We start from the raw sequence: 12,506 nt of genomic DNA, 5'->3' as shown, positions 1-12,506 counted from the left end.
AGTTATGCGGCACCACTGTCAATATTTGCCTCAGTATATAATGATAGCAGTTATGCTGCAACACCGTCAATGTGTGCCTCCGTATATAGTGATAGGTGTTATGCTGTACCCCTGTAAATGGTTGCCTAACGACAGAAGCTATGCAGTTTTTCCCAATAAAAAAAAAATATTTTATATATATATATATATATATATATATATTGATCCTTTATGCAGCCCGGAGCGATTCGCTCATAATTAACTTTTGCAGTGAGAATTTCACCTTTAAAATAGACCATGGAGTCAAAAGGGTTGGAAATATATAGCTCCATCCCCCTTGCAATGTGCTAAACTTCGCTTTATATGGACTGTAGAAGCATATTGTGCGCACAAAATTTTGGCTCTGGTAAAATTTTGGCACAACAGAAATTTTCTGCGCACATCACCTAAGAAAAATTTGAGGGAACATTGCTTACAACTACTAATCAGTATAATTAATTTGGAGATATTTTGTTTAATAAGCCACCTCTTGGAAGCTTAGATCGGCGTCAGTCTGTGGCAGAGCCAGCATTATATGATTGATTCCCCCCCACCTTTACAAACTGAACTTAATAACATGGCGAGGATAATTTAATGGGGAGGAATAATCACACAGATCTAAGGAGAAGGCTGATCCCATGGTATGCAAATGTAAAATGTGGGAAAAGCGGCAGGTGTTTTAATATGTTGTTCAGTTATCACGCTGTCCGCTAGTTGGTACCAGAATAGCAACAAAGTCTTCTTTAGAAAGAAAAAAAAGCAATCCCTTCCATCCTTGTCTAGAGACAGCGTACAAATATTATAATTTGGGTTAAAATAACAGCATTCCTTAAACTAGTATTCAAAAACTGATTTATTTTTATGGATTGATGTGATAAACCTTTCCCGTAATCTTTAACTAGGGCTGATTACTGACCTTTCTTTTTAATCAGTGAGTATATTTTAATGTTTTTCTACACTATTTTGCCCCATTATACATTCACCCCCCCCCAAACCCTTGCGTTTCTACAAAATCAAGTCCATTTATGTGATATACATGGAGGGTTGTTACACTTCTCTGTCTGCCTTTTGTGAGGAATCTTAATCTTTAAGATATCTAATAAAATGCTTGATAAATGGTCCATTCTTAACTGCTGCATGGAAATAACTTTATAGGACCGTGAAAATAATACAATTTTATGAAGTTTGCAATGGCGTTACTTTAGGTAAACGTCTTTTTAGTCCTCCACTGAGGTTTTTTTTTTGTCCATTCAGTATTTAGAAATTAAGATTTTTTTAACCCATTTCTGCCAACGGACATAGTAATACTTCCAAAAATTCTGGCACTTAATGCAGGAGGACGTAATAGTACGTCCTGGTGCATTAGACTTCTGCAGGGCTAAATCCTTGGTCGTACAAGTGAAATCAGCCTTTATATATGGATCTTTTAGGGCAAATGTCCTCTGTACAAGACAGCCTTTGGACCAGATCACCGCTCGTGGACAGCTGTTTCGTCCTTGATAGGACTCATCAGCATGAGGTTGAATAATGGCTTATTGCTTAAAGCTTGGGGTGGTACGTGGCTCACACAAATAATATAAGTTAAGGTGGGGGGGAGTGTGATGGAAAACCCCTTCACTCAGAATTAAGTAATAACAGGAGTTATAACACGTATGTACATCCACCAGATAAGCCAGAAGATTTGCTTTTCCCACAGAACTCTTATATATATATATATATATATATATATATAGTAAAAAAATAAAATAAAAAGGTGAAAAAAACACAAACTTGTACCACCCTATAACCTATCACTACAAAAATAAAAAGTACACATACTTCAGTTTTGGCACCTTAGCCTCCCCAAAGCATGCCGAACTCATGCATGTGGGGCATCACAGTTGCTCATATTTTGGGCACAGCAACATTGCAAAGCACAAAATATGTCAAAGTGACCTTAAAGGAATAACCTGTGTTGTTTTGAGATCTTGAGATACCAAATTTGAAAATATGATAATTTGGAAAAAAACAAAAGCAACTCTTAATATTTTCCCTATAGCTGCCAAAATAAATTAAAATTTATAGGGATTTGAGGTGTATAAAAAATCAGGTATTTGAATATATTTTGGGTTTTTATTTCTCTTTGCATTAACTTGTGCAATTTATATTATCTTTAATATTTTTCACTTTTTTTTATATTTTTCATAGTAAATGGTTGATTATATGCTAAATGTGAAAGAGGGAAATTATAGCTGAACAAGGGAAAAGCAGAAATGTTGAAATTGCTGTCATCTACAAATGTAAAAAATGCCTTCGTCGTTAAGGGGTTAAAGAACAGTGACACTGTTTTTTTTTTATTAACAAGGATACAATATCCTTTAGACTAATCCTAGTCTAGAATCGAATCAAATAAAATCCAAGGCAATTTTGAAAGAAGGAACATAGATCCCCAGATATATGCTTCATCCTTCAAGGCAGTGGCGTCGCTACAGGGGGGCAATTGCCCCCCCTAGGTTAATCCTTGCCCCCCTGTTGCCCCCCTGCTAAATTTGGATCCCGTCTTTCTTTCTTTTTTTTTATTTATTTTTTTAACGCGGAGGAGAGAGAGGTGCGGCCCGAGTAAGATCGGCAGCCAAGGCAACCGATCTTACGCGGGCCGCACCTCGAGCCCTGCTACTTACCTGTGGGAGGGACTTCTGTACTGCAAAGAGGAAGCGGAACCTAGCAGAGTTCACGTGACATCACATGACTCTGCTCCAGTCCCGCTTCCTCTGTGCTTTACCAGAGAACGCAGAGGGAGGCCGCGCCCTCTGCTGAAGTCTGTGAGCGGCATCAAGGAGCTGCAGTGCAGGTAAGGGGGTGGGGAGGGAGTTTAAATGAGAATGTATGATTGAGGGAATGAATCTGTGAATGAATGAGTATATGAATGAATGAGTGTGTGTGTGATAGCATGGATGTGTAAGTGCTGGAACCTAGGCATGATGGGACTGTGATTGCTGTTAGCAATCACACTCCTATCATGCCAAGTCAGCCAGTACATGCTGAAACCTGGCTAGCTGCCCCCCTTGTCTATGGATGCTGCCAGCAGTATGGGGTCTGCACATCACTTACAGCCATCCTGTACCAGCATGTACTGGCTGACTTGGCATGATAGGAGTGTGATTGCTAACAGCTATCACAGTCCCATCATCCCTAGGTTTCAGCATTTACTGGTTGGATGTGTAAGTGCTGGAACCTAGGCATGATGGGACTTTGATTGCTGTTAGCAATCACACTCCTATCATGCCAAGTCAGCCAGTACATGCTGAAACCTAGCTAGCTGCCCCCCTTGTCTATGGATGCTGCCAGCAGTATGGGGTCTGCACATCACTTACAGCCATCCTGTACCAGCATGTACTGGCTGACTTGGCATGATAGGAGTGTGATTGCTAACAGCAATCACAGCAAGCACAGTCCCATCATGCCTAGGTACCAGCATTTACTGGTTGCCTGGGTATGATAGGAGTGTGATTGCTGTGTGGACGGCAGGGCCGGCTTTGGGGTGCGCAACCTGTGATCTATGCATGTAATTTAGGGGGTTTTAAATATACCTTTTAATGACGTGTTTTTATGTGAATTCCAATTGATCTTTACTTGTAAAGCTGGGTTTTTGCGTTATTCTGTAGATCCATATCTATATATTTCCATACATAATTTATGTATACCTGCAAATACAGTGTTTGTATGTCTTATTCAGTTGATTAATACCTGCAATGCTGTTTCCATGTATTTATTTGATCTATACCTGCAATGCTACGTTTCATATACTACTGTATACCTGCAAATATAGGATTTGTATGTCTGATTCTGTTTATTTGATATATATCTTCAGTGCTGAGATCACAGGTGAATTTCAGTTGATCTATCCATGCAAAGCTTGGTTTGTGTGTTAATGTGTTGATCTATACCTGCTATCGGCAACTGGGGCTAATATTAATATATATGGGCAGCAGGGGCAAAAACACTAAGGGGGGTATAAACGACAGTCTGTGACGTGGATTGTGTCCTGCTGTTTGTGTGTTTTTGGTTATCAGTGTGGCAGAGCCTGTCCTCGGGTGTGTGTTCAGTTGTCAGTGTGGCAGAGCCTGTCCTAGGGTGTGTGTTTGGGTGTCAGTGTGTCAGAGCCTGTCTGTGTGTGTGTGTGTTTGGATGTGGGTGTGGAAGAGCCTGCCCTGATGTGTGTGTTCAGTTGTCAGTGTGGCAGAGCCTGTCCTGGTGTGTGTGGGTGTCTGTGTGGCAGAGCCTGTCCTGGTGTGTGTGTGTGTGTGTGTGTTTGGATGTGGCAAAGCCTGTCCTGATGTGTGTGGGTGTCTGTGTGGCAGAGCCTGTCCTGGTGTGTGTGTGTGTTTGGATGTGGGTGTGGCAGAGCCTGTCCTGATGTGTGTGGGTGTCTGTGTGGCAGAGCCTGTCCTGGTGTGTTTGTGTGTATGTTTGGTTATCGGTGTCGCAGAGCCTGTCCTGGTGTGTGTGTCTGAGTGTTGGTGTGACAGAGCCTGTGTTGGTGTGTGTGTCTGAGTGTTGGTGTGACAGAGCCTGTGTTGGTGTGTGTGTCTGGGTGTCAGTGTGTCAGAGCCTGTCCTGGTGTGTGTGTCTGAGTGTTGGTGTGACAGAGCCTGTGTTGGTGTGGGTGTCTGGGTGTCTGTGTGACAGAGCCTGTGTTGGTGTGTGTGTGTGTGTGTTTTTGGTTGTCGGTGTGGCAGAGCCTGTCCTGGTGTGTGTGTCTGAGTGTTGGTGTGACAGAGCCTGTGTTGGTGTGGGTGTCTGGGTGTCTGTGTGGCAGAGCCTGTGTTGGTGTGTGTGTGTATGTTTGGTTGTCGGTGTCGCAAAGCCTGTCCTGGTGTGTGTCTGGGTGTTGGTGTGACAGAGCCTGTGTTGGTGTGTGTGTTTGGTCATCTGTTCCTGGCACTTAACTTACAGTAGGAATTATTTAATTTATATTTATCCAGAGATAAAACGCCCTCCTGAAGTTGTAGTGACTTCAGGGGACAAAACGTTCAAGGCCCTGAAATCATTTACTGGAAAAGTTATTTATTGTGTTATAATGTTTATTTCAAGGATTAGTCGCACTCAATTGTGGCTTCAGGCTTCCCATGTTGAATGATCAAGTATTATTTTAGCCCAATAACAAAAGTATAATTCCATAGCACATTACTTTTGGAAATTATGAATGCCCCCCCAGTTTGACTGTGATATCTTGTGTGCCCCCCCTATATATTGTTTCTAGAGTCGCCACTGCTTCAAGGGTTAGACCAGTGAGTTTTGGTTCCTTCTAGGCACCGTAAGCAGGGAGATCAACGTCTATACAGAAATGCATACAAGAAAGTGTAAGACTTACCCCCAGCATATCAAACCGATCCCATTTACAAGGTTAGCCACATGTAAGATTTTGCCCGGCATGGAACTTGTCAGTGACATGTGGTCAGGGCCGGCCTTTGGGGTGTGCGACCTGTGCGACCGCACAGGGCGCCACACTCCAGGGGGCGCCGCCGCCACCGTAGCGTACCGCTGCCGCCAGCAGCGTACCTAGCGGGGGGCGAGCGGCACCCGGTACCGCTCATCAGGGGGGCACCCGGCACCCCTCCAGAGACGGACAGTAATGTCCGCCGCTGGAGGAGCAGGCTCGCAAGGGAGCTGTATCGGAGGTCTTTAACAGACCTCCGGCTCCCTTGAGTGATTTTAAGCCGGTTCAAGGATCTCCCTTGAACCCGGCTTAACATCACTCAAGGGAGCCGGAGGTCTGTTAAAGACCTCCGATACCGCTCCCTTGTGATCCGCGCGGGAACAGCTGCTGTGCGCCGGGGTTTGTTGTCAGATCCCGGCGCACAACACTGAAGCCGCGCCCACCGCTGTCCGTGCCCTCTGACCCGGAAGAAGACAGAAGAACTGAAGAAGAAGAAGAACGAAGAGGAGGAAAAGGAGCTGTAAGGAGAAAAGAGGAAAGGTAGGAAAGCATTCAGTGAGAGTGGATTGGTATATGTGTGGATTGGTATGTGTGTGGATTGGTATATATGTGTGGATTGGTATATATGTGTGGATTGGTATGTGTGTGGATTGGTGTATATGTGTGGATTGGTATATATGTGTGGATTGGTATATATGTGTGGATTGGTATATATGTGTGGATTGGTATGTGTGTGGATTGGTGTATATGTGTGAATTGGTATACGTGTGGATTGGTATACGTGTGGATTGGTATACGTCTGGATTGGTATACGTCTGGATTGGTATACATGTGTGGATTGGTATACATGTGTGGATTGGTATATATGTGTGGATTGGTATACGTCTGGATTGGTATACGTCTGGATTGGTATATATGTGTGGATTGGTATATATGTGTGGATTGGTATGTGTGTGGATTGGTATATATGTGTGAATTGGTATACGTGTGGATTGGTATACGTGTGGATTGGTATACGTGTGGATTGGTATACGTCTGGATTGGTATACGTCTGGATTGGTATACATGTGTGGATTGGTATATATGTGTGGATTGGTATATATGTGTAGATTGGTATGTGTGTGGATTGGTAAGTGTGGATTAGTGTATACGTGTGGGTTGGTATATATGTGTGGATTGGTATACGTGTGGATTGGTATACGTGTAGATTGGTATACGTGTGGATTAGTATATGTGTGGATTGGTAAGTGTGTGAGAGTGATGGGTGTTATGCTGTACCATTTCCAATGTCTTTTTCATGATCTAATTATGCTCTAAAAGTACATCATAACTCCCATCATTCTATACTGTTCAATACAGTGGCAGAGCTGGGAGGCAGAGGCCTTGCACCCCCACCGCAGGACTCCTGAAAGGTAAGTGAACTTCAAAGAGGGAAAGGGTAGATAGTTAGGAGGGCGTATATAGGGAGAAGGGAGTGAGACAGGGGAAAGGGGGTAGATAGGGAGAAGGGAGTGAGAAGGGGTAGATAGGGCAGAAGAGAGTGAGAAGGGGTAGATAGGGCAATCATACTCCTATCATGCCAAGTCTGCAAGTAAATCCTGGAATCTGGGTATGCCTGGGCATGATAGGAATGTGATTGCTGTTAATCATATATATATATATGATATATATAGACATGAAAACCGAAGTTGTTTGTGTGGTTATTTGGAAAGTCCCTGGAGTGCCGGTAACTATTTTTGGACTTATATATATATATATATATATATATATATATATAATATTATTTAATTGTTTTCTCCTATTTTGGTGTGTTACTTACTTTAAATAAAAGTGTTAGATTTTTTATGGTGTTGGGGGGGTCATATTCGGTTTTGGCCAGGTAAATGCTGCACTTTCGGTTTCAGTCCAGAATTCGTTTCGGTGCATCCCTACTACTAAGCCAGACAATTAAGTGGTAGGCCTAGACCACATCAATGTTTGGCGTAGTATATAGTGATTGGGGTTTTGTTACAAGTTTTGTTACAAGTTTTTATTCCTTTCTTTTTTGGGGATGGGGGGGCGCCAGAGGAGTAGTCCGCACAGGGCGCCAGAACACCTAAGGCCGGCTCTGCATGTGGTTGGTATCTCTCTAGGCAGTGAAACATAATGAAGAAGAAGATTAATAAGAAAGCATATGATTCATGTCCTTAAAAGTTTAATCTTTCCTCCTTGCTTTAAAAAAATGCAGTTTCTCATTCACTATTACTTCGCTATGGAATCTGTTGGCACCCTATAAATAAAATATAATAAAAATTAGACTGTAAGCGCTACGGGGCAGGATATCTGCTATCTTGTGATCCTTGGTATTATATTATTATTATTGGACGTATATTCTTATATATTTTGAATACTGTATATACTGTAGTGGCAAATAATGTTTCTTCTACCTGCAATATTCCAATCTGTCCACTAGATGGGGCTGGAATAATTGTACTTTATCGTCAGCGACAGCTTGTTGAATGGACTGATTTCAGCAGAATGTAATGCCAACTATAACTGTACCAGTTAACCTACATCCTATATTATGCTGAAATGCTGGGAAAATTGAATCAAAAGACTTAACCGTATCATGCAGGACATACATTAAACATTGTATTTCCATATAAAACAAACAAACATACGGACGTCTTGACTTATAAGCAAAGATGGGTTTTCCTAATACAGGCTAATGTAGAAAACTACATTTGAAAAGTCCAGTCTTGCGGTACGTTTTTTTCTTTTCTTGCCATTTCGGCTTAGCTTCTGCCACAGGACCTCAAAGGTATTCAATGTTTCTTACGGTTTGCCAGGTTTATTAAGGACAATCATCATCTTAGCAAGAATTCAGTGAATACCATTTAAAAAACACCTATTTAAGGCATAAATATTGGGGATTCCGTCGCTACATATGGCCGTAAATTGTTTAGCTGGCCACTACATCAAAGTGCCCTGAGTATTGAGAGTCCTATCTTATTTTTCACGGCTATATTGCTTATCAAGGAGCTGAATCAGTGGGGCTGCGCTGCATTTTAACCCCCCCCCCCATAAATCAGATTATGACATTATGGCAATCAGGAACTCTAGAAGACTGAGGGCATTTACTTAACCCCTTAACGACAATTGCCGGTCCTGGCACGACACGGAAAAGCATGTGCTTTACGACAATTGACGTGCCAGGACCGGCACGTCTTTAAACGGGTGCAGAAAGCGATCTGTTTTCGCTTTCTGCACCCAAAAAACGTTGCTGAATGCCTCGACCTCGAGGCATTCAGCAACGCCGCGATCGGAACGAAGGGGCCATCTCTGGCCCCTCCACGGGGCGTCAACATCCGCCATACTTTGTATGGCGGCGGACGCCCGTTTTAAAAGCGTTTAGGAGGTGATCGCCGATCGCCTCCTAAATTTAAATGGTGTCGCTGGAATGCCTCGATCAGGAGGCATCCAGCGACACCAAACACTTACCTTTCGATGGGCTGTGACCGCTCCGGAGAGCGGCCGCAGCTGCCAGTGATCTTCGCCATCAAGCAAGATGGCCGCTGCCCTGTAACAGGAAGCAACAAATTTTAAAAGTTCGCTAGATGGTCCAGACCATCTAGAGAACTTTGGCTCCACTTGCAGGTTGAATACAGGTACTGCATTCACCATGCAAGTCAATGGAACCCAGCTTTCTAATCACAGTGTGATTAGTAAAAATAAATTAAAAAATAAAATAAAATTAATAATAATTAGAAAAAAAATAGTAAAAAACTAGTAAAATGTAAAAATCATTTCCCACTGATGTCACTATCAGGGGAACCTCCAAGTTGAAAAAAAATGTTACATTTTTTTTTTTAAAAAGACAAAAAAATATATATATATATAAAAAATATATTTTTGTGAGCAAGTCCTAAAATTAGCGTATTAGCTTAAAACAATTCTCGCATGGAAAGAGTTAAAATACTGGCATATTAAATGCCCGTGGGGTGTCTACCTTTAAAAAAGGTATGATTTGATGGGGTAAATTGAATTGGCCAGGTTCAACAACGTCCCAATTAACACCGGGGGAAGGATGGCCACACACCTAATTTCCAATTAGAAAAATGCACACGTACCAAATGTGGCCTTTTAGTTCCCACAAAAATGACAAACCCATGCATGTGGGGTATCACTGCACTCAGGAGATGTTGCTGAACACATTATGGGGTGTCGTGTGACAGCGGCATATACCAGGAGCTGTATATTCATACATAAAGTAGGTGTGTGTGGGAAAAATACACACACAAAAATACTACTGCAAACTTTGAAAACATGCTGGTGGTAAAATGTGTGCATGCAAAGAGTTAAAATACCAGCATTTAAAATACCCTGTGGTGTCTAGTTTTGAAAAATATATGGTTTTGTTGGGCACACTGAAATGGCCCGGCTCAAAGATGTACCAAATAGGGCATGGGCAGTGAATCCCCAAATGCCAAAGTTCAACATTGAAAAATGCGCATGCCCCAAATGTGGCCCTTTTGCCCCCAAACAGCCAGGCAAAATCATTCATGTGAGGTATCGCTGTACTCAGGAGATGTTGCTGAACACATATTGGGGTGTTTTGTGATAGTGACATATACGAGAACCTTTTAATTCATACCTGAAGTAAAATGTGTGTGACAAAACAAATGCAAAAAAATGACTACCACAAAGTTTGACAAAAACTGGTGGTAGATATGGTGCATGGAAAGAGTTAAAATACTAGCATTTGGAATACCCTGGGCTGTCTAGTTTTCAAAAATATATGATTTGATGGGGTAAATTGCATTGGCCGGGTTCAAAGATACCCGAAATGGCACATGGGGGGAAGAATTACCAGATTTGGAAAAAATGGCTTTGAAATAGCAAAACGCTACCTGTACTTATTGCCCCATAATGGGTAGAAAAAAGCAAAAAAACATAAAAACATTGGGTATTTCTAAACTCAGGACAAATAGTAGAATCCATTTAGCAGGTTTTTTCATTACCTTTTATAGATGAGTAAAAGATTTTTCAACTAAAAGTTAGAAACAGTCATTTTTTTCTAAATTTTTCACCATATTTTATACTTTTTTTAATAGTAAATAATATGATACAATCAAAACAATGTCATCTAAAGAAAGCCCTTCTTGTCCTGAAAAAAACAATATCTAATGTGTGTGGGTTCAGTAAACGGGAAAGAAGAAAATTACAGCTAAACACAAGCAGCGCAGAAATGTTAAAAAGGCCATTGTCACGAAGGGTACAAAAAGTAAAATCAGCCTTTGTCACGAAGGGGTTAAAGCAAGTAAGACACTCCATGTCATTCTCATAGACCATAAGAACCTCTAGTACCTGGAAGATGCTAATCGTCTGAACTTTTTTATTTGTTGATTTTTGTATTATTCTTTTTATTTAGGACGATGGTTTTTACACAAATGACATGAAAGGAAGTACATTCAATACATTTCCAATATTTTAAGTATGTTTTGAGCCTTAGGCCTCTTCACACTATCCACATCACAGGAAAAGGAACATATGTTTGTTCAACGGTCACATATTGTTTACTGTCACTTCCCCTTTAACCCCTTCGTGACAAAGGCTGATTTTACTTTTTGTACCCTTTGTGACAATGGCCGTTTTAAAATTTCTGCGCTGCTCGTGTTTAGCTGTAATTTTCTTCTTTCCCGTTTACTGAACCCACACACATTAGATATAGTTTTTTTCAGGACAAGAAGGGCTTTCTTTAGATGACATTGTTTTGATTGTATCATATTATTTACTATTAAAAAAGTATAAAATATGGTGAAAAATTTAGAAAAAAATGACTGTTTCTAACTTTTAGTTGAAAAATCTTTTACTCATCTATAAAAGGTAATAAAAAAACCTGCTAAATAGATTCTACTATTTGTTCTGAGTTTAGAAATACCCAATGTTTTTTTGCTTTTTTCTGCACGTTATGGAGCAATAAGTACAGGTAGCGTTTTGCTATTTCAAAGCCATTTTTTCCAAATCTGGTAATTCTTCCCCCCATGTGCCATTTCGGGTATCTTTGAAGCCGGCCAATGCAATTTACCCCATCAAGTCATATATTTTTGAAAACTAGACAGCCCAGGGTATTCCAAATGCTGGTATTTTAACCCTTTCCAAGCACTTATTCTACCATCAGCCTTTGTCAAACTTTATGGTAGTAATTTTTTTGCATTTGTTTTTTCACACACATTTTACTTTAGGTATAAATAAACAGGTTCTGGTATATGTCACTATCAAAAAACACCCCAATATGTGTTTAGCAACATCTCCTGAGTACAGCGATACCTCACATGAATGATTTTGCCTGGCTGTTTGGGGGCAAAAGGGCCACATTTGGGGCATGTACATTTTTCAATGTTGAACTTTGGCATTTGGGGATCCACTGCCCATGCCCTATTTGGTACATCTTTGAGCCGGGCCATTTCAGTGTGCCCAATAAAGCTATATATTTTTGAAAACTAGACACCCCAGGGTATTTCAAATGCTAGTATTTTAACTCTTTCCATGCACCATATCTACCACCAGTCTTTGTCAAACTTTGTGATAGTCATTTTTTTCCATTTGTTTTGTCACACACATTTTACTTCAGGTATGAATTAAAAAGTTCTCGTATATGTCACTATCACAAAACACCCCAATATGTGCCCTATTTGGTACATCTTTGAGCCGGGCCATTTCAGTGTGCCCAACAAAACCATATATTTTTGAAAACTAGACACCCCAGGGTATTTTAAATGCTGGTATTTTAACTCTTTGCATGCACACATTTTACCACCAGCATTTTTTTAAAGTTTGCAGTAGTATTTTTGTGTGTGTATTTTTCCCACACACACCTACTTTATGTATGAATTTACAGCTCCTGGTATATGCCGCTGTCACACGACACCCCAATATGTGTTCAGCAACATCTCCTGAGTACAGTGATACCCCACATGCATGGGTTTGTCATTTTTGGGGGGAACTAAAAGGCCACATTTGGTACGTGTGCATTTTTCTAATTGGAAATTAGATGTGTGGCCATCCTTCCCGCCGTGTTAATTGGGAC

This window comes from Sceloporus occidentalis, unplaced genomic scaffold, assembly GCF_023333645.1.
Source record: "Sceloporus occidentalis isolate IW3139 unplaced genomic scaffold, rSceOcc1.0.p SCAF_84, whole genome shotgun sequence".
Taxonomy (NCBI): Eukaryota; Metazoa; Chordata; class Lepidosauria; order Squamata; family Phrynosomatidae; genus Sceloporus; species Sceloporus occidentalis.
The sequence above is the reverse complement of the archived record's forward strand: the minus strand, read 5'-3'. Positions refer to the sequence as shown.